General features: G+C 48.3%; 1 long non-coding RNA gene across 1 annotated transcript in view; it reads left to right on the forward strand.

Moving 5' to 3' along the window:
- LOC115086174 overlaps nucleotides 1-14,426 on the forward strand; it is a 40,088-nt gene extending 25,662 nt beyond the window's left edge. Inside the window, exon 4 of the long non-coding RNA XR_003855123.1 lies at nucleotides 14,189-14,426. This is a non-coding gene — a long non-coding RNA (uncharacterized LOC115086174). The remainder of the gene's footprint in view (nucleotides 1-14,188) is intronic.

A 14,426-nucleotide genomic window follows, 5' to 3' on the forward strand; every position in this document is an offset into this window, starting at 1 on the left:
TCCTGTCCCTGCTTGATGGGAAAGCCTTAATCTGGGCTTCTCCCCTTTGGGAAAACAATGATCCCTCGCTAATGAACCTACAACAGTTCATCTCGAACTTCCGCCAGGCCTTTGATGAGCCCACCCAAGTAGTTTGACCTGCTGCAACTTCGTCAGGGGGCTCGCTCCTTGGCAGATTATGCAATGGAGTTTCAGACTTTAGCCCAAGAAGTAGGTTGGCAAGATGGTAGTCTTAAGGCCATCTTCCTGGAAGGCCTCTCCGGACGCATAAAGGATGAAATCGCTGTTTGAGATCTGCCGGAGGACCTCAACGCCTTGATTGAGATGGTTGCCCGCATTGACCGCTGCCTACAACAATGGGCCAAGGAGCAACGCTGCTCTCGTCATAGTCCAGCTCGTGGGCCGAGACCTGTGCCCTCACCCAAGATTTCTCGTTCAGACGCTCCCACCTGCAAACCTATGCAGCTGGGACGGGCCCCGCTTTCTGCTGAAGAAAGGCAATGTCACCGTTCGTTGCAGTTGTGCTTGTATTGTGGCCAGAGGGGCCACGTCTTGGCACGCTGCCAGGAGCGTGTGGAAAACGCCAACCTAGGAGGTCGGGAGGAGCTCCTCCTAGGCTCTGCTACGGCTCCTCAATGTACTGTCCCTGTTACCTTGGAATATCCCGGAGGCTCCTTTGAGACGATGGTGTTCCTGGATTCTGGAGCCGGAGGTAATTTCATCCTGCAGGACTTAGTCACCCAGTTGCGAATCCCCACGCATAGATGGGAGGTCCCGTTACGAATTACCTCTATCCAGGGGACGCTTCTTCCAGGACCTGTCCAGATGTCCACAGCACCCATTATGGTCCGCACCGGGGTGATCCATTCGGAGGAGATAGCCTTCCTAGTGTTGGAGAAGGCTGTCCACCCTGTGGTGCTAGGGTTGCCATGGTTACAGAAACACTCGCCTACGATTCAGTGGGATACGCTACAGATTGTCAAATGGAGTCCTTTTTGCCTAGCTAATTGTATGAAAGTGCCTAAGACTCCCGCACTTCCCTTGATGCACTCTGCCTTGGGTCCTCCTGCACCTTATGAGGATTTTACGGATGTATTCTCCAAGATCAAGGCGGAGATCCTTCCGCAGCATCGTCCATATGACTGTGCTATAGACTTGCTACCTGGTACTATGCCCCCCCGAGGAAGGGTTTATCCCTTATCCATACCCGGGCCATGTCCGAGTACATTGCGGAGAATCTGGCCAAGGGCTTTATCTGCCCGTCCAAGTCGCCTGCAGGGGCAGGTTTCTTTTTTGTCAGCAAGAAAGACGGCTCACTGAGGCCTTGCATAGACTATCGAGGCCTAAATTCTATTACCAAGCAAGACCGCTACCCGCTCCCGTTAATCCCGGAGCTCCTTGATCACCTTCAAGGAGCGAAGATTTTCACAAAGTTGGACTTGCGAGGAGCATACAATTTAGTCAGAATCCGTCCCGGAGATGAGTGGAAAACCGCGTTTAATACCCGAGACGGGCATTACGAGTACCTCGTGATGCCTTTCGGCTTATGTAATGCCCCGGCGGTGTTCCAGCACCTGATGAATGAGGTGTTGCGGGACCTTCTGAACACCTGAGTAATTGTTTACCTCGACGATGTGTTAATTTACTCCCAGGATCTGTCATTACACTGTCAGCATGTCCGTCAAGTGCTCCAGATACTTAGGGAGCATGGTCTGTACGCGAAGCTGGAAAAATGTAGCTTTGAGAAGACGTCCCTGCCGTTCCTAGACTACATAGTCTCTGCAGCTGCTTTCGAATGGATCCTGAGAAAGTGGCGGCTATTAAGAATTGGCCCCGGCCAAGGGGTCTTAAAGCGTTGCAACGCTTCCTCGGCTTTTCCAGTTTCTACCGTCACTTTATTCCCAATTACTCTCGTATTGTGGCACCATTAACTGCCCCAAAAGGGGGCTAACATGGTGGATTGGCCTGCTTCTGCCTGTCAAGCTTTTGAGGCCCTCAAAGAAGCCTTCTTATTAGACACCTGCCTTCGCCATCCGGATCCCAGCCGGCCCTTCATGTGGAAGTTGATGCCTCCAATGTGGCCATGGGGGCCATACTGAGTCAGTACTCTGATTCTGGACAGTTGCTGCCCTGTTCATACTTCTCAAGGAAATTCTCCCCGGCAGAGAGCAACTACTGTATTGGTGACAAAGAGTTGCTAGCCGTGAAACTTGCCCTGGAGGAATGGAGACAGTGGTTGGAAGGAGCCAACCATCTGGTTACGATTTACACCGATCTCAAAAAAACTAGCATTCTTGAAGCAAGCCCGGTGGTCGCTGTTTTTTGACCGGTTTGACTTTACGTTACGCTACCGACCCAGCTCGAAGAACATTCGAGCTGATGCACTCTCGTGCTCCTCTGAGGTTGAAGAGACTCCTGATACACCCCAATATATCTTGGACCCTGAGAAAGTAAGTCTTGCTGCAACCTTAGTGTCCTCCCAAGGGAAGACCGTCATTGCACGTCGCTCCCGGAGAGCAGTTCTCACTTGGGCCCATGACTCCCTCACTGGGGACCATGCTGGTTGGAAAGGGACTTTAGACTTGATAAACCATTTTTACTGGTGGCCAACGGTGAGACAGGACGTCCAAGCTTTTGTGGGCTCATGCCCTACCCGTGCTGTTCAAAAGCCGCTCATCGGGAAGCCCAGGGGTCTGTTGCAACCATTGCCCATCCCGGTGGAGCCTTGGACACACATCTCCACTGATTTCGTCGTGGACCTTCCTGCCTCAGGAGGTAATTCGGTCATTTGGGTAACCATGGACCGATTTTCCAAAATGGCGCACTTTGTCCCTCTGCCTAAGCTACCTTCTGCACCTGACCTGGCCGGCCTGTTCGCCCAGCATATCTTTAGACTTCACGGTCTCCCGCAGGATATAGTCTCTGATGGAGGACCACAGTTTACAGCTCGTTATTGGAAAGCCCTATGCAAACGCTTCAATGTGCAACTTAGTCTTTCATCAGCGTTCCATCCTCAAAGTAATGGGCAAACGGAACGAACCAATCGAACCTTAAAGACTTTTCTTCGTGCCTTCATGAATGAACGACAAGATAATTGGGCTAAACTACCCCTGTGGGCGGAGTTCCCGTATAATAATCACACGCATGCTGCTACTGGAAGTTCGCCGTTCCTCGTTGTTTATGGGAAGCAACTTCGTCCGCCCTTACCTTCACCTGAACCTAGTGCACTCCCGGCAGTGCAACTCTCTGCTCGCCAGCTTCATTCCTTGTGGATCTCTACCCAGGAAAAGATCCGTAAATCCACCCTGTCCGCTAAGAAGTGGGCAGATAGGCATCGTCAGCCAGCACCTATCTTCCTCCCAGGAGACCGTGTCTGGCTTAGCACCAGAAATCTACAGCTATGTATCCCGTCTAGAAGACTAGCTCCGAAATTCTGTGGGCCTTTTCGAGTCGCCGAACGAGTGGGAGCAGTCTCATACCGTCTGCGCCTACCCTCCTCCATGCGCATATATGACGTTTTCCATGTGTCATTGCTGAAGCCTCTTGTGTTATCCAGGTACCACTCCCGGGCTCCTGAACCATCGGATCCTTCAGTACCGGACGAGGTCACGTAACAAGTGCGTGAAGTTTTGGATATCCGGTTTCATCAACACCAATGGGAATACTTGCTTGCCTGGGAGGGTTGCGGACCCGAGGATTATTCTTGGGAACCGGCCCGTAACATCTTCGACAAGAACTTATTACGGCAGTTCCATCTGGACCACCCAAGTAAACCTGGACCGCCTAAGAGGGGCTGTAAGAGGGGAGATGCTGTTGCGGTTCTGGCCACGAGCACCGCTGCCAGGCCCTTACCTCCAGGCTCCCGGACCTGCTCCCGCTTCCAGAGGCCTGGGATGCGGCCTGTTTGGTGGCGTCCTCACTGGGGCTGCGCCGCTGCGAGGTCTCCCTTGGACGCCCGGCTCCTAGGCACTTTTCTAGGCCGTTTCCCGCCAGTGGTGACTCCACCCAACTCCTGACGTCAGATGCCGCGGCCTTCATAAGCCGGCCGTGGCCATCCAGTCTTTGCCTTCCAATGGGTTAGCCTCCCGGTTTCCTGTTGCGCTGTGCCCCGGAGTGACTCACTTTGTTTCGTCGCTCCATTCCTGCTACAGTACCTGCCTGGTTCCTGCCTGCCTGCTACAGTACCTGGTTGGTTCCTGCTTGCCTGCTACAGTTCCCTGCCTGGTTCCAGTACCGAGTCTTGCTCCAGTTCCTGCCTGGTTCCAGAACCCGAGCCCAGTTACAGTATTGCTACTGTCCTAGTCTGGTTCCAGTTACCTGTCCTGATCCACAACCCGCCTAAGTCCCAGCGGCCGGGCCCCTAAGGGCTCCTCCCTGGGGGGGGGGGGCCTCGGCTTCCAAGGGTGAAGCCATCTAAGTCCCAGTGGTTGGGCTCCTATGGGCTCCTCCCGGAGGAGTACCAGCTTCCAGGGTGAAGAGCATCTACGTCCTGCATGAACATCTGCCTCCCGGCCTGCTATTCATTAGAGACATTGACCACCTTTCCCAGTCTCCAGCAGGTCACCCCAAGGGTCCACTAAACAGAGACTCCCATCTTACTTTTAAATACTGATATTAAAATTCTTGTGAAGATTTTGGCTATTAGGCTGTCAAATGTTTTGTTATTTTTTTTTTTTGTAAATCAATTTTTATTAACTTTTCACATAACATTTAGACAACCGGCTGAATGCGGGTGGGTTCTGCGCCCGCCCCCAGCAACACTGAAAACAACATGTGCGGTTACAAGATAGACATTCCACCCCCCCCCCACACCACCTCCCACCCACCCCCCCCCCACCCCTCCCACGTTCCTCTGTTCATCCGCAATGACAGCTTGCCAGAAAAAGTCCAAATAGTCCGGAAAACCAAGCCAACCACAAGATCCTTGATAGACCAAGACAGTGAAGGTCCAGGCAGGAGATCGTCCCCTCAGCACGCAGTGAGGATCCTACTTCTGGCACGATGAGGAAGGACTTGTAAGTAGGGTTCCCAGATGTCCAAAAACCGGGCCCACATCCGAGGCGTCCCATGAGAAGAATAAGATTCCATATGCATCATAGTATAGAGGAGATTTCTCCACACCCAAAAGGAGGGTGGATCCACCTCCCGCCATTGCAATAAGATAACCCTCTTCCCCACCACCCCTGCCTTTTGGATGAAAAGGCGAGTACCCTGGTCCCGAATTCGCAGCGCCGGGATAAACCCAAAAAGCAACCAAGTTGGGGCAATGGGGATAGAAATCCCCAGAAGCTCCGCTAAAAACTTGGCAATAAGAGTCCAAAACCGCAAGACCCCCGGACATGCCCAAAAAGCGTGAGTCAAAGTGCCCACACTTCCCGGACAGCGAGGATAACAGTCAGTCCTGTCAAGTCGTTGCTGAAATGCTCGCTGAGGGGAAATATAGGCCCTGCTCAGGAACTTATACTGGATCTCTCTATAGGCGCTGCTACCCGAGACCCTGGACACTCCCCTAAAGCATACACTCAACAGAGATTCAGTCACGCCAAGCTCCCCATCGTTATTCCAACGAGCAGCCAGCCGAACCAATACCTCCCGATTATTAGTCTTAATTAACTGTCTATAATAATAAGAAATGGAGGGAGCCCGAACATTGGACAACTGCAGCACCTCCTCGAGCTTCTGGAAGACACCAAGCCGCAGGAAGGCCGGAGCCATCGATTTCAGGTAATGAGCAATTTGCAAGTACGAGAATATGTCCTTCCCATCCACCCCATAGCGGTCTCGGAGCTCAGGCCAGGTAAATTGCCGCCCCTCCATATGATAAAAATGTCCCAGATATGTGAGACCTTTGGCGTGCCATTTTTGAAAAACCCTGGACTGTGTTCCAGGAGTAAATTCTGGATTCCCCCCCACCGGCAAGAGATACGCGCATATACGCGGCAAGTGCAACCACTTAGTAAGCGCCACCCATGCTCCCCTAATCGGGCTCAAATTTACTGAGTGTGCGAGTGCTGTAGACAAATGAGTGGGTTCCGCCTGCATGGCATAAGTGAGAGCCACCGGGGCGGTCAATGCCCTATCCGCCGCGAGGGCAGTGTAGGACGCCTCGTCTAAGATCCAGTCCCGAATAATGCGCATATTACAGGCTAGATTATAGAGATATAGGTTTGGTACGCCCAATCCACCCGCACCCCACGGCATTTGTAGCCATACCAATGGTAGACGTGCCCTCTGTCCCCTCCAAAGAAAGCACCGAAGGGCACGGTCCAGGGACATCCTATCTGAGCGCTTAAGCTGAAGGGGTAAGGTCTGCAAGATATAAAGCCACTTCGGGAGCACCACCATTTTATAGAGATGCACCCGGCCACTAATAGTAAGTGGTAGAGGGCCCCAACGGTGCAACAGTTCCTGCGTATTTTGAAGGAGCGAGGGGATATTTGCTGCGTATATCTGATCCGGGAGTACCGTAATATTGAGTCCCAAATAACGGATGCCATTGGGAGCCCAGTGTAAGGGAAAGTCGCCCGGCCAGGTCACCCGCAGAGTATCAGGAAACGCCATCGCCATAGACTTCCCCTTGTTCAAGCGAAACCCCGAGAAGCCCCCAAAGGCTCCCATTATGTCCAACAAAATCGGTAATGATGTCTGCGGGCTTGTTAGAAACACCAAAAGATCGTCAGCAAAGGCCACGCTTCGAAATATCGTGTCGTGAAAGCGAATCCCCCGGATACCAGGCGTGTGTCGGATAGCCAATAGGAGGGGCTCCAGCTGTAAAACAAAAAGCAAGGGAGAAAGGGGACAGCCTTGACGAGTACCCCGGGTGATGTCGAACGGGACGGAGCGTTCCCCATTGACCACGAGAGACGCCTGCGGGTCCGTATAAAGAAGCCGTATTGCCTGTAAGAAAGGGCCATCTATCCCCATTCTCCGTAAGATATAAAAGAGATAAGGCCACTCCACCCGATCAAACGCTTTTTCCGCGTCAAAGCTTATCGTAAGAGATGGAGTATTAGTCGAGTGACAAATGTCTAAAGCAGTAAGAATCTTTCGGACGTTCGTTAACCCATATCGGCGTCGCACAAAACCTACTTGATGTGGGCCCACCAGAGTGGGGAGCACACTTGCCAACCGATCGGCTAGTATTTTCGCCAGGAGCTTCTGATCATAGTTTATCAGAGAAATAGGGCGATACGATTCCACCCTCTGCGGATCCTTCCCCGGCTTAGCAATTAGGGTAATATGCGCAGTATTTATCTGTGGCGGATAACTTCCTGTCGCGACCAAATCTGAAAAAAGGGCCCCCAGCGGGGCACTGATCTGATCGATCAGGCATCGATAGAACTCAGCCGCGTACCCGTCCGGTCCAGGCGCCTTCAGCCGTTTAGAATGGAGAATTACCCCTTTAATTTCTAGCTCAGTGATCGGAGCATTTAGCCGTTGCTGTTGCGCTGGAGTGAGCTCGGGAATGGGCAAAGAATCGCAGAACTGTTTACAGTTATCTTCCGACCACACCCCCGCACTATACAATTCCTCAAAATACCGCCGAAAGAGGCGTAATATGGTCTGAGTGCTGGTTTCAATCTGGCCAGACTCATTTTTTAGGCCCGCCACATGTCGGGTTCCCCTGGCTGAGCGGATCAGGTGAGACATCATTTCCCCAGCTTTATTGCCATATCGATATAGCTGATATTGATGATATAAGACACTTTTTTTTGCACGTGAGTGCAAGACAGTATTCAAAGTGCATTGGATAGAGTGATAATGATCCCGGAAGGGCGCCATATTACTCCGCAGGAGCTGGCGCTTCGCCCGCCGCAATTGATTATTAAGTTGTATAATTTGAGCATTGATGGACTTCTTACGATGGGCCACGTAGGAAATGATGTCCCCCCGTATCACCGCCTTCGCCGCGTACCAAAATAAAGATGGATTATCCATATGTGCCCCATTCAGGGTAGCATAGTCCGACCACGTTCCCGCAGGTATTTCTGGAAAGCTGGGTCGTCTGCCAGGTAGTACGGAAATCGCCATGACCTAGCGCCAGCGCTATGAGGCGCAAGCTGCAGGTCCACCCAGACTGGGGCGTGATCTGAGATCAGAATAGTTTCTATTCCCGCCTCCGCCACCATAGAGAAGGCATGACCACTAAGCATAAGGTAATCAATACGGGCATAAGTGGCATGAGCTCTAGATAGATGAGTAAATTCTTTGACCTCCGGATTTAACTGCCGCCAAACGTCCACCAAATGGAGTGTAGATTCTAACAGCCGAGGGCCCCTCCCCATCCCATACTCTCGACGTCCCGCTTGGGAGGTATCCACCTTGGGGTCCCTAATGATATTAAAATCACCCCCGACAATGAGAATGTCCGCCAAGTATGGTAACAGACACTCATAGAGCTTCTGGAAAAATAGGGCACAATAGGTATTAGGGGCATAGAGATTACAAAATACAATCTGATGGTGAAAAAGTTCAGCCACCACGATGAGATAGCGACCCTCCGGATCTTTAATTTCCTTGTGAATGGTAATCGGCAAACTTTTATGAAACATAATCGCCACCCCGGCTGATCTGGAGGTCGCCGATGCATAGGCCACCTGTCCCACCCAGTTACGGCTTAACTTAAGATGTTCAGCATCGTTGAGGTGGGTTTCTTGAAGAAATCCAACCATCGCTTCCTTCCTCTTTAAATGTGTCAAGATCTTGGTGCGTTTGATGGGGGAATGTATCCCCCCGACATTCCATGAAATTACTCGGGTAAGAATACTAGAGATACATGTTTAAGCAAAGCATTTCTCGCAGAGGTAATACATTTGAGCATATCTGAACTCCCCCAGCATGAGTCCAGACGTGAAGCATTTTGCCACGGAACATCTTAGCAAAGGTACCAAACCAATGGCCTAAACTGGACCGATGAGACGTCCAAACAGAGGAATATCCCCTCCCTCCCAACCCCCCTACCAACCCCGACCCCTCCCTATCCCCCCCACCCTGTCCCCTATCCCAACCCGTCCCAAGTGAAAACACAACAACCATAGCGGAAATCCCACAGGGTGCCGTGTTAGGAGATCACGCAGCCACCCTACACCGGTGCGTGGATATCCTGCACCCCCCCCCCCCCCCCCGCCTTCCTCCCCCACCCCCACCAGCCGATAGTTCCACAATGTTAATTCGTGGCGTGCTATTGAGCTCTGGTATGACCCATCCTACTCATGTAATACAATGAGGACCCTAAAATTCTACACAGAGACATCCCAACCCCATCAGTCCACACTGGTAACAGAGAGAAGAAAGAAGAGAAAAAAAGAAAAGAGAAAGAAGGTATGGAGAAACCAGCACAAGCAAAATGATAACCAAGGGACCATGTAATGAAATCCCTCTAGTGTTTTACATACAAGAACACTTAACCATATGCATAAAATATGAAGTCCAGTGAGTAAACAACAGTGTCTGTCAACAAAAAAAATACTTTTCATACCCACTGTACTAATGCGCCAGACCCGGCAGCAAAAAAATGCACACCCACAACTAAGCAACAGAGCTTTAAGGGGTACCAAACAGCCAATAAACAGCAACAAAAAAAACCCCCTTCAGTACATGAAGTATCTGCCAGACGTGACAGGATCCTTGTCCGTCTGCCGGGCCGCCAATGAAGGCCAAACACCAGACAGCCAAATACTCGGCATCTAGGGGCCCATAGTCCATGTCAGCAAAAGTAGAAAACAAACATAGCAACAAAATCAACACAAAAAAAAAAAAAGAAACGAACCACCCAGCCCACCATGTTCCTGGCTGAGTCCGCTAGGTAAAAAAAAAACGGAGGGTGATGCTGACTCAAGGGTAGAAAAAATAAAAAAGAAAGAGAAAGAGAGAAAGAAAAAAAAAAAGGGAAGAGAGAAAAAAAAAATACTAAAAACCGGCGTGCAGTGAGATGGCCCTCTGTAGCTTCTGGCTCTTCGTCTCCCGACTATTTCAGCTCCACCTCGCAGACTCATGGAGGCGCAACATTGCTCGCCCTGCGTTCTTCCACGAAGGCCTGCGCTTGTGCAGGCGTTTCAAACCACCGGGGCCCCTCAGCTGTGGTCACTCGCAAGCGGGCAGGGTAGATGATAGTCGCCCGGAGGCCCATGTTGATCAGGTTTGAACAATGGGGAGCCATAGCACGCCTTTGCAGGGAAACTCCGGCCGAGAAATCCTGGAATAGTAAGACTTTCCGTCCCTCCAGTTGAAGGCTGCGACCTCCCCTGAGCGCCCGAAGAATATCAACTTTATGTGCATAATTCAAAAGCTTGACAATTACAGGCCGCGGCCGCGTTGTCTCCCTCTGCCGCTGGCCTAATCGATGAGCCCGCTCCACGCGCAGCGGACCATTCGTCAGGGGTAGGGACAGCTGTTCCATCAACCATTTTTCTACATAGGAGGGTAAGTCTACGTCCGTAATCGACTCCGGCAACCCGATCAGGCGGACATTCGAGCGGCGCGACCTATTTTCAAGGTCCTCGAGTTTTTGGGCCTGCTGCGAAAGAGAAGTCTTGAGAGCGGCGATATCGTTGCGGGCAGTCACCAGGTCGTCATGCGCCTCCGACACCCTCGACTCTAATTCAACCATACGAGGTTCAAAGCCCTGCAGAGATTGTTTAAGGTCCGCGATTTGCTCGGCAATCGCCTTAAGTTCAGGGCCAAGCGCGGCCGCCATCGCCGTCTTTATGTGCTCTAAATCGATACCTGACAACGGCTGGCCTGGCGGCATGCGATCCGGCGAAGATGGCGGGTCCGTTCCTTTAGGCCTCTCTCGCTCTTTGTCTTTTCGGATCGTTCGAGTCGCCATGATTTACCGCCTAGGAGACACCGATAGTGATATTGGAGAGCAGGGAGCAATTGTAGAGAACGCCAAGTAGTTAGAGGCTGGGGATGGGCTCGGATCAGGAGACAGGACTCGGAGCTAAGGGTTCCACATCCACCTTCCCCGCTGGCTCACGTGATCTCCTGTTTTGTTATTTTTAAATTTTTATCCCAGGTCACCAAGCATCCAACTGTGATATGTAAAATTCTTCGTGTGATTTGGGCTGCTAAGCAGGAGCATACACCTTCTATGTCATTGTCAGTAGAGGCAGAAAAGGACTTTGACAGTTTATGATCAAAATACTGAAGAAAATGAACTTGAGGGAGAATTTTCAGAAATGGGTGCAGAAACTATAATAAACCTCAAGCCGGCATCAAAGTAAATGAGGATTATTCAGGGGAACCAGACAGGGCCGCCCCTTGCCACCTTTGCTTTTTGCACTAACAATGGCACCCTTGGCTGAAGTGATAAAGGAGTAATTGAGACGTTACTGGAGTAAAGCTTGGCTAAGATCTCTATAAAATTACTTTTACTGTTACCAACCCTATAAAATCTTTATCAGTCCTTATGAAGAATTAGAAAAATGTGGCCAGGTTTCTGTCTTCAAGATAAATTTGGATAAATCCAAAGCACTAAATTAACATGCCTGAAAAAAATAGTGAATGGCCTGAATATGAATTTCCCATTCCATTGAGCTAAGGAAAGAATTAGAATCTTGGGAGTACAAATTTAAGATGAAACAAGTTATTTGATCGTAATAATCTTCTTTTGTTTAAGGCTATTCTGAAGGATCTTTGAGATGGTCTCTTGAGGTATAAACCAGGTCTTTTATACATTCTATCTCACAGTCTGTTTTTTACCTAATTACAACGTTAATTTTTAGCCTCTATTTATTAGCTTCTTATTGAACTATTGTAATTTATTTTGGAATATGTTATTATTTACTTTTATTTCCTTTACTATTTTGGATTATTTTAGATGTATATTGTAAACCATAGAGATAGAACTTGTTTCTGTGCAATGGTATATAAAAATCATATAAATAAATAAATAAAGATGGAGTGGTTTTAACTTCTTTTGTTTTTGGTGTGTAGCAGCTGTGAAGTAGAATATTTTGCCCAAATTATGTTATCTTTTTCAGGCCTTGCCACTGAAATCTCAAAAGAAAAAGTGAAGTGTTTCCAGGGAAGATATTTTTTTATTATATCTGGAAATATTGACCATTTCATGTTGCAAAAGCTAGCTTAAAAGTGAGAGGTGGATAGGGGGTACCTAATTAGCCATGAAACAGGACAGTGATGGAATGGAGATTATTCTATAAATTTTCTGTAAGAGTTTCAAATAAGATTTATAATTTGGGTACCTAAGAAAGACAGGGGAGTACTGAATATTTGCAATCTTTTCACAAAATTTACTTTACAAACTTGGACTAATGTATAATTTAGCTTGAAGCTTACAAAAGCTGCATTTCTTAACTCTCCAATTAAAATTAACAAAGCTTTTCCACTGAAGTTACAATGGTTAGTCTTTAATAGATGGGAAGACGTAGTCTTATGGAGATGGGGCCAAATTTTTCTCAAAGGGGAAGTTAATTAGTTTTTCTGATTTGGGAGATAAATATGTTTTTGGTCGACAAGCATGGCTGAATTAGCCATGGCACATGAGTGATGTAATCAAACAGTACTGAATGGACTCATCTTTCTAGTTCAGTAAAGTTTTACTACTGAGCATGCATAAGCGCTTCTGCTTGCACACTGCCTCCTGAACCCCTCAATCAATTGTAGGACTTGGCTTTAGCTAGTAGTCCATTCTCCATGGAAGCAGGTAGGTATTAAGTATGGCTTATCCATCCTGCTGTTTACAGAAAATGCTGTTCTTTCTCCATCAACAAAATTGTTTTCTCCATCAACAATAGGACCATATTAACCATGACATGTGATAAGTTCCAAACTGAGAGTTGCATATTGGAGGACTTATTGAATAAGCAATCCAGATCCCCTGTGGAAAGTGGACTACTGAGTGAATAGGCTGCGTAAAACTGCTTGCCCAAAGTTACTGGTGCTTCTGGAGAGATTGCCCAGACAGATCAAGTTGCAACTTTGCAAATGTCTTTGAGACAATTCTTAGGTGAGTCAGAGGGGTAGCAATAGGTCTTACTAGATGAGCCTTGAGAGAATCTGTAAACTAAAGACCAACCAGAACATAATAATGTATGATATAATCTGCTAGCCAGCTGGATAACATGTGCTTGGCAGCAGCTAAGCCCAATCTGTTAGGATCGTAGGAGATAAGAAGTTGAGAAACCTGATGATATGGTTGAATTCTCTTCAGATAATAGGCTAAGGCATTTTTACAGTCCAGTGTAAGGAGAACTTTCTCCCCTTTATGTGCATGAGATCTTGGAAAGAACATGGGCAAAACAATATCTTGATTCAAATGAAATGCAGAAACCAGTATAGGCAGAAACTTAAGATGATTGTGGAGTTTCTCACCAAGTTTTCTCATATCCCTATACTGATGTTTCCAAGGGGGACACAACACCCATGGCACCTCCTGCTCATCCTCTCCTGATAAATCACAGCCCAGTGCCCTTCTATCTCTCGTGTTGATGCTGTTGTTCAACATTCTTCTCCTCTTCCTCCACAGTGAGGCTGCCAAACCCTGCCCTTTGCTTTCTGATCTTCCTGTTGATCCCAACTGCCCTCTCAATGTTTGCTGATGCTGCCCATCCATGCACCTCTATCCTACCCCTGTCACCATAGAAAGGAAAGGTACTCAGTAGCATCACTAGAGCTTTGGAAGGGAAAGAAAGGGTTGGGCTGCATTATAAGAATGGGAAGGAGGGACTCTGCATCGTCTGTGAGGGGTGAGAGGCAGAGGATGGGGCTAGGGGGCACCAGTGAAGGCGAAGAGGCTGGGGCTCAGTAGCATCAATAAGGGCTGGGAGGGAAAAGGCAAGGCTCTGCAGCCTCAGGAACTGGGAAAATATCGAACGAGATTTGGTGCATTAACCGTAAAGTGAAAGCAAACACAAGGGATACAGATCTGCTTCAGGTTTTCACAGTTTTTCTGGGAAATATTTGAACGAAATTTCCCAGTAGATCTGAGGAAAATCTATAAATTACATAAAACTTGAACAAGGCTGGTTCAAGTTTTGAGTCCCACCTCAAATTATTTGCACATCTCTATTCATCTTTCCTAAGTGTTCAAAAGAATATATCGGCTAAACTAGCTTGATTTCATAGCTCACATTAATAAAAATGAAATTTATTTGGCTCTTATTTAAAAATAATTTTGAGAGCAATGTTGCTTTTTTTCTATTAAAGCATTGTTTCCTCTTTCCAGTTTCCAACAGTGAAAATAAAACATCTGCATCATTCATAAGGAAATAAATGCAAGAGCGGAAAGGAAGAAATTCAGCTCATAGGAACCTACAACTCAAAGCTTTGAGGAAATATTTACATGATTCTGAGAAGAATACATTAAAATTAAACATTTATGAACCAAATTACAGTCTTTACTTACTACTGTACAGCATGAGGAACCTACTACTGTTTTCCTATATGAAGTGCATCACAGGCTA

Source organism: Rhinatrema bivittatum, chromosome 2, assembly GCF_901001135.1.
Source record: "Rhinatrema bivittatum chromosome 2, aRhiBiv1.1, whole genome shotgun sequence".
Taxonomy (NCBI): Eukaryota; Metazoa; Chordata; class Amphibia; order Gymnophiona; family Rhinatrematidae; genus Rhinatrema; species Rhinatrema bivittatum.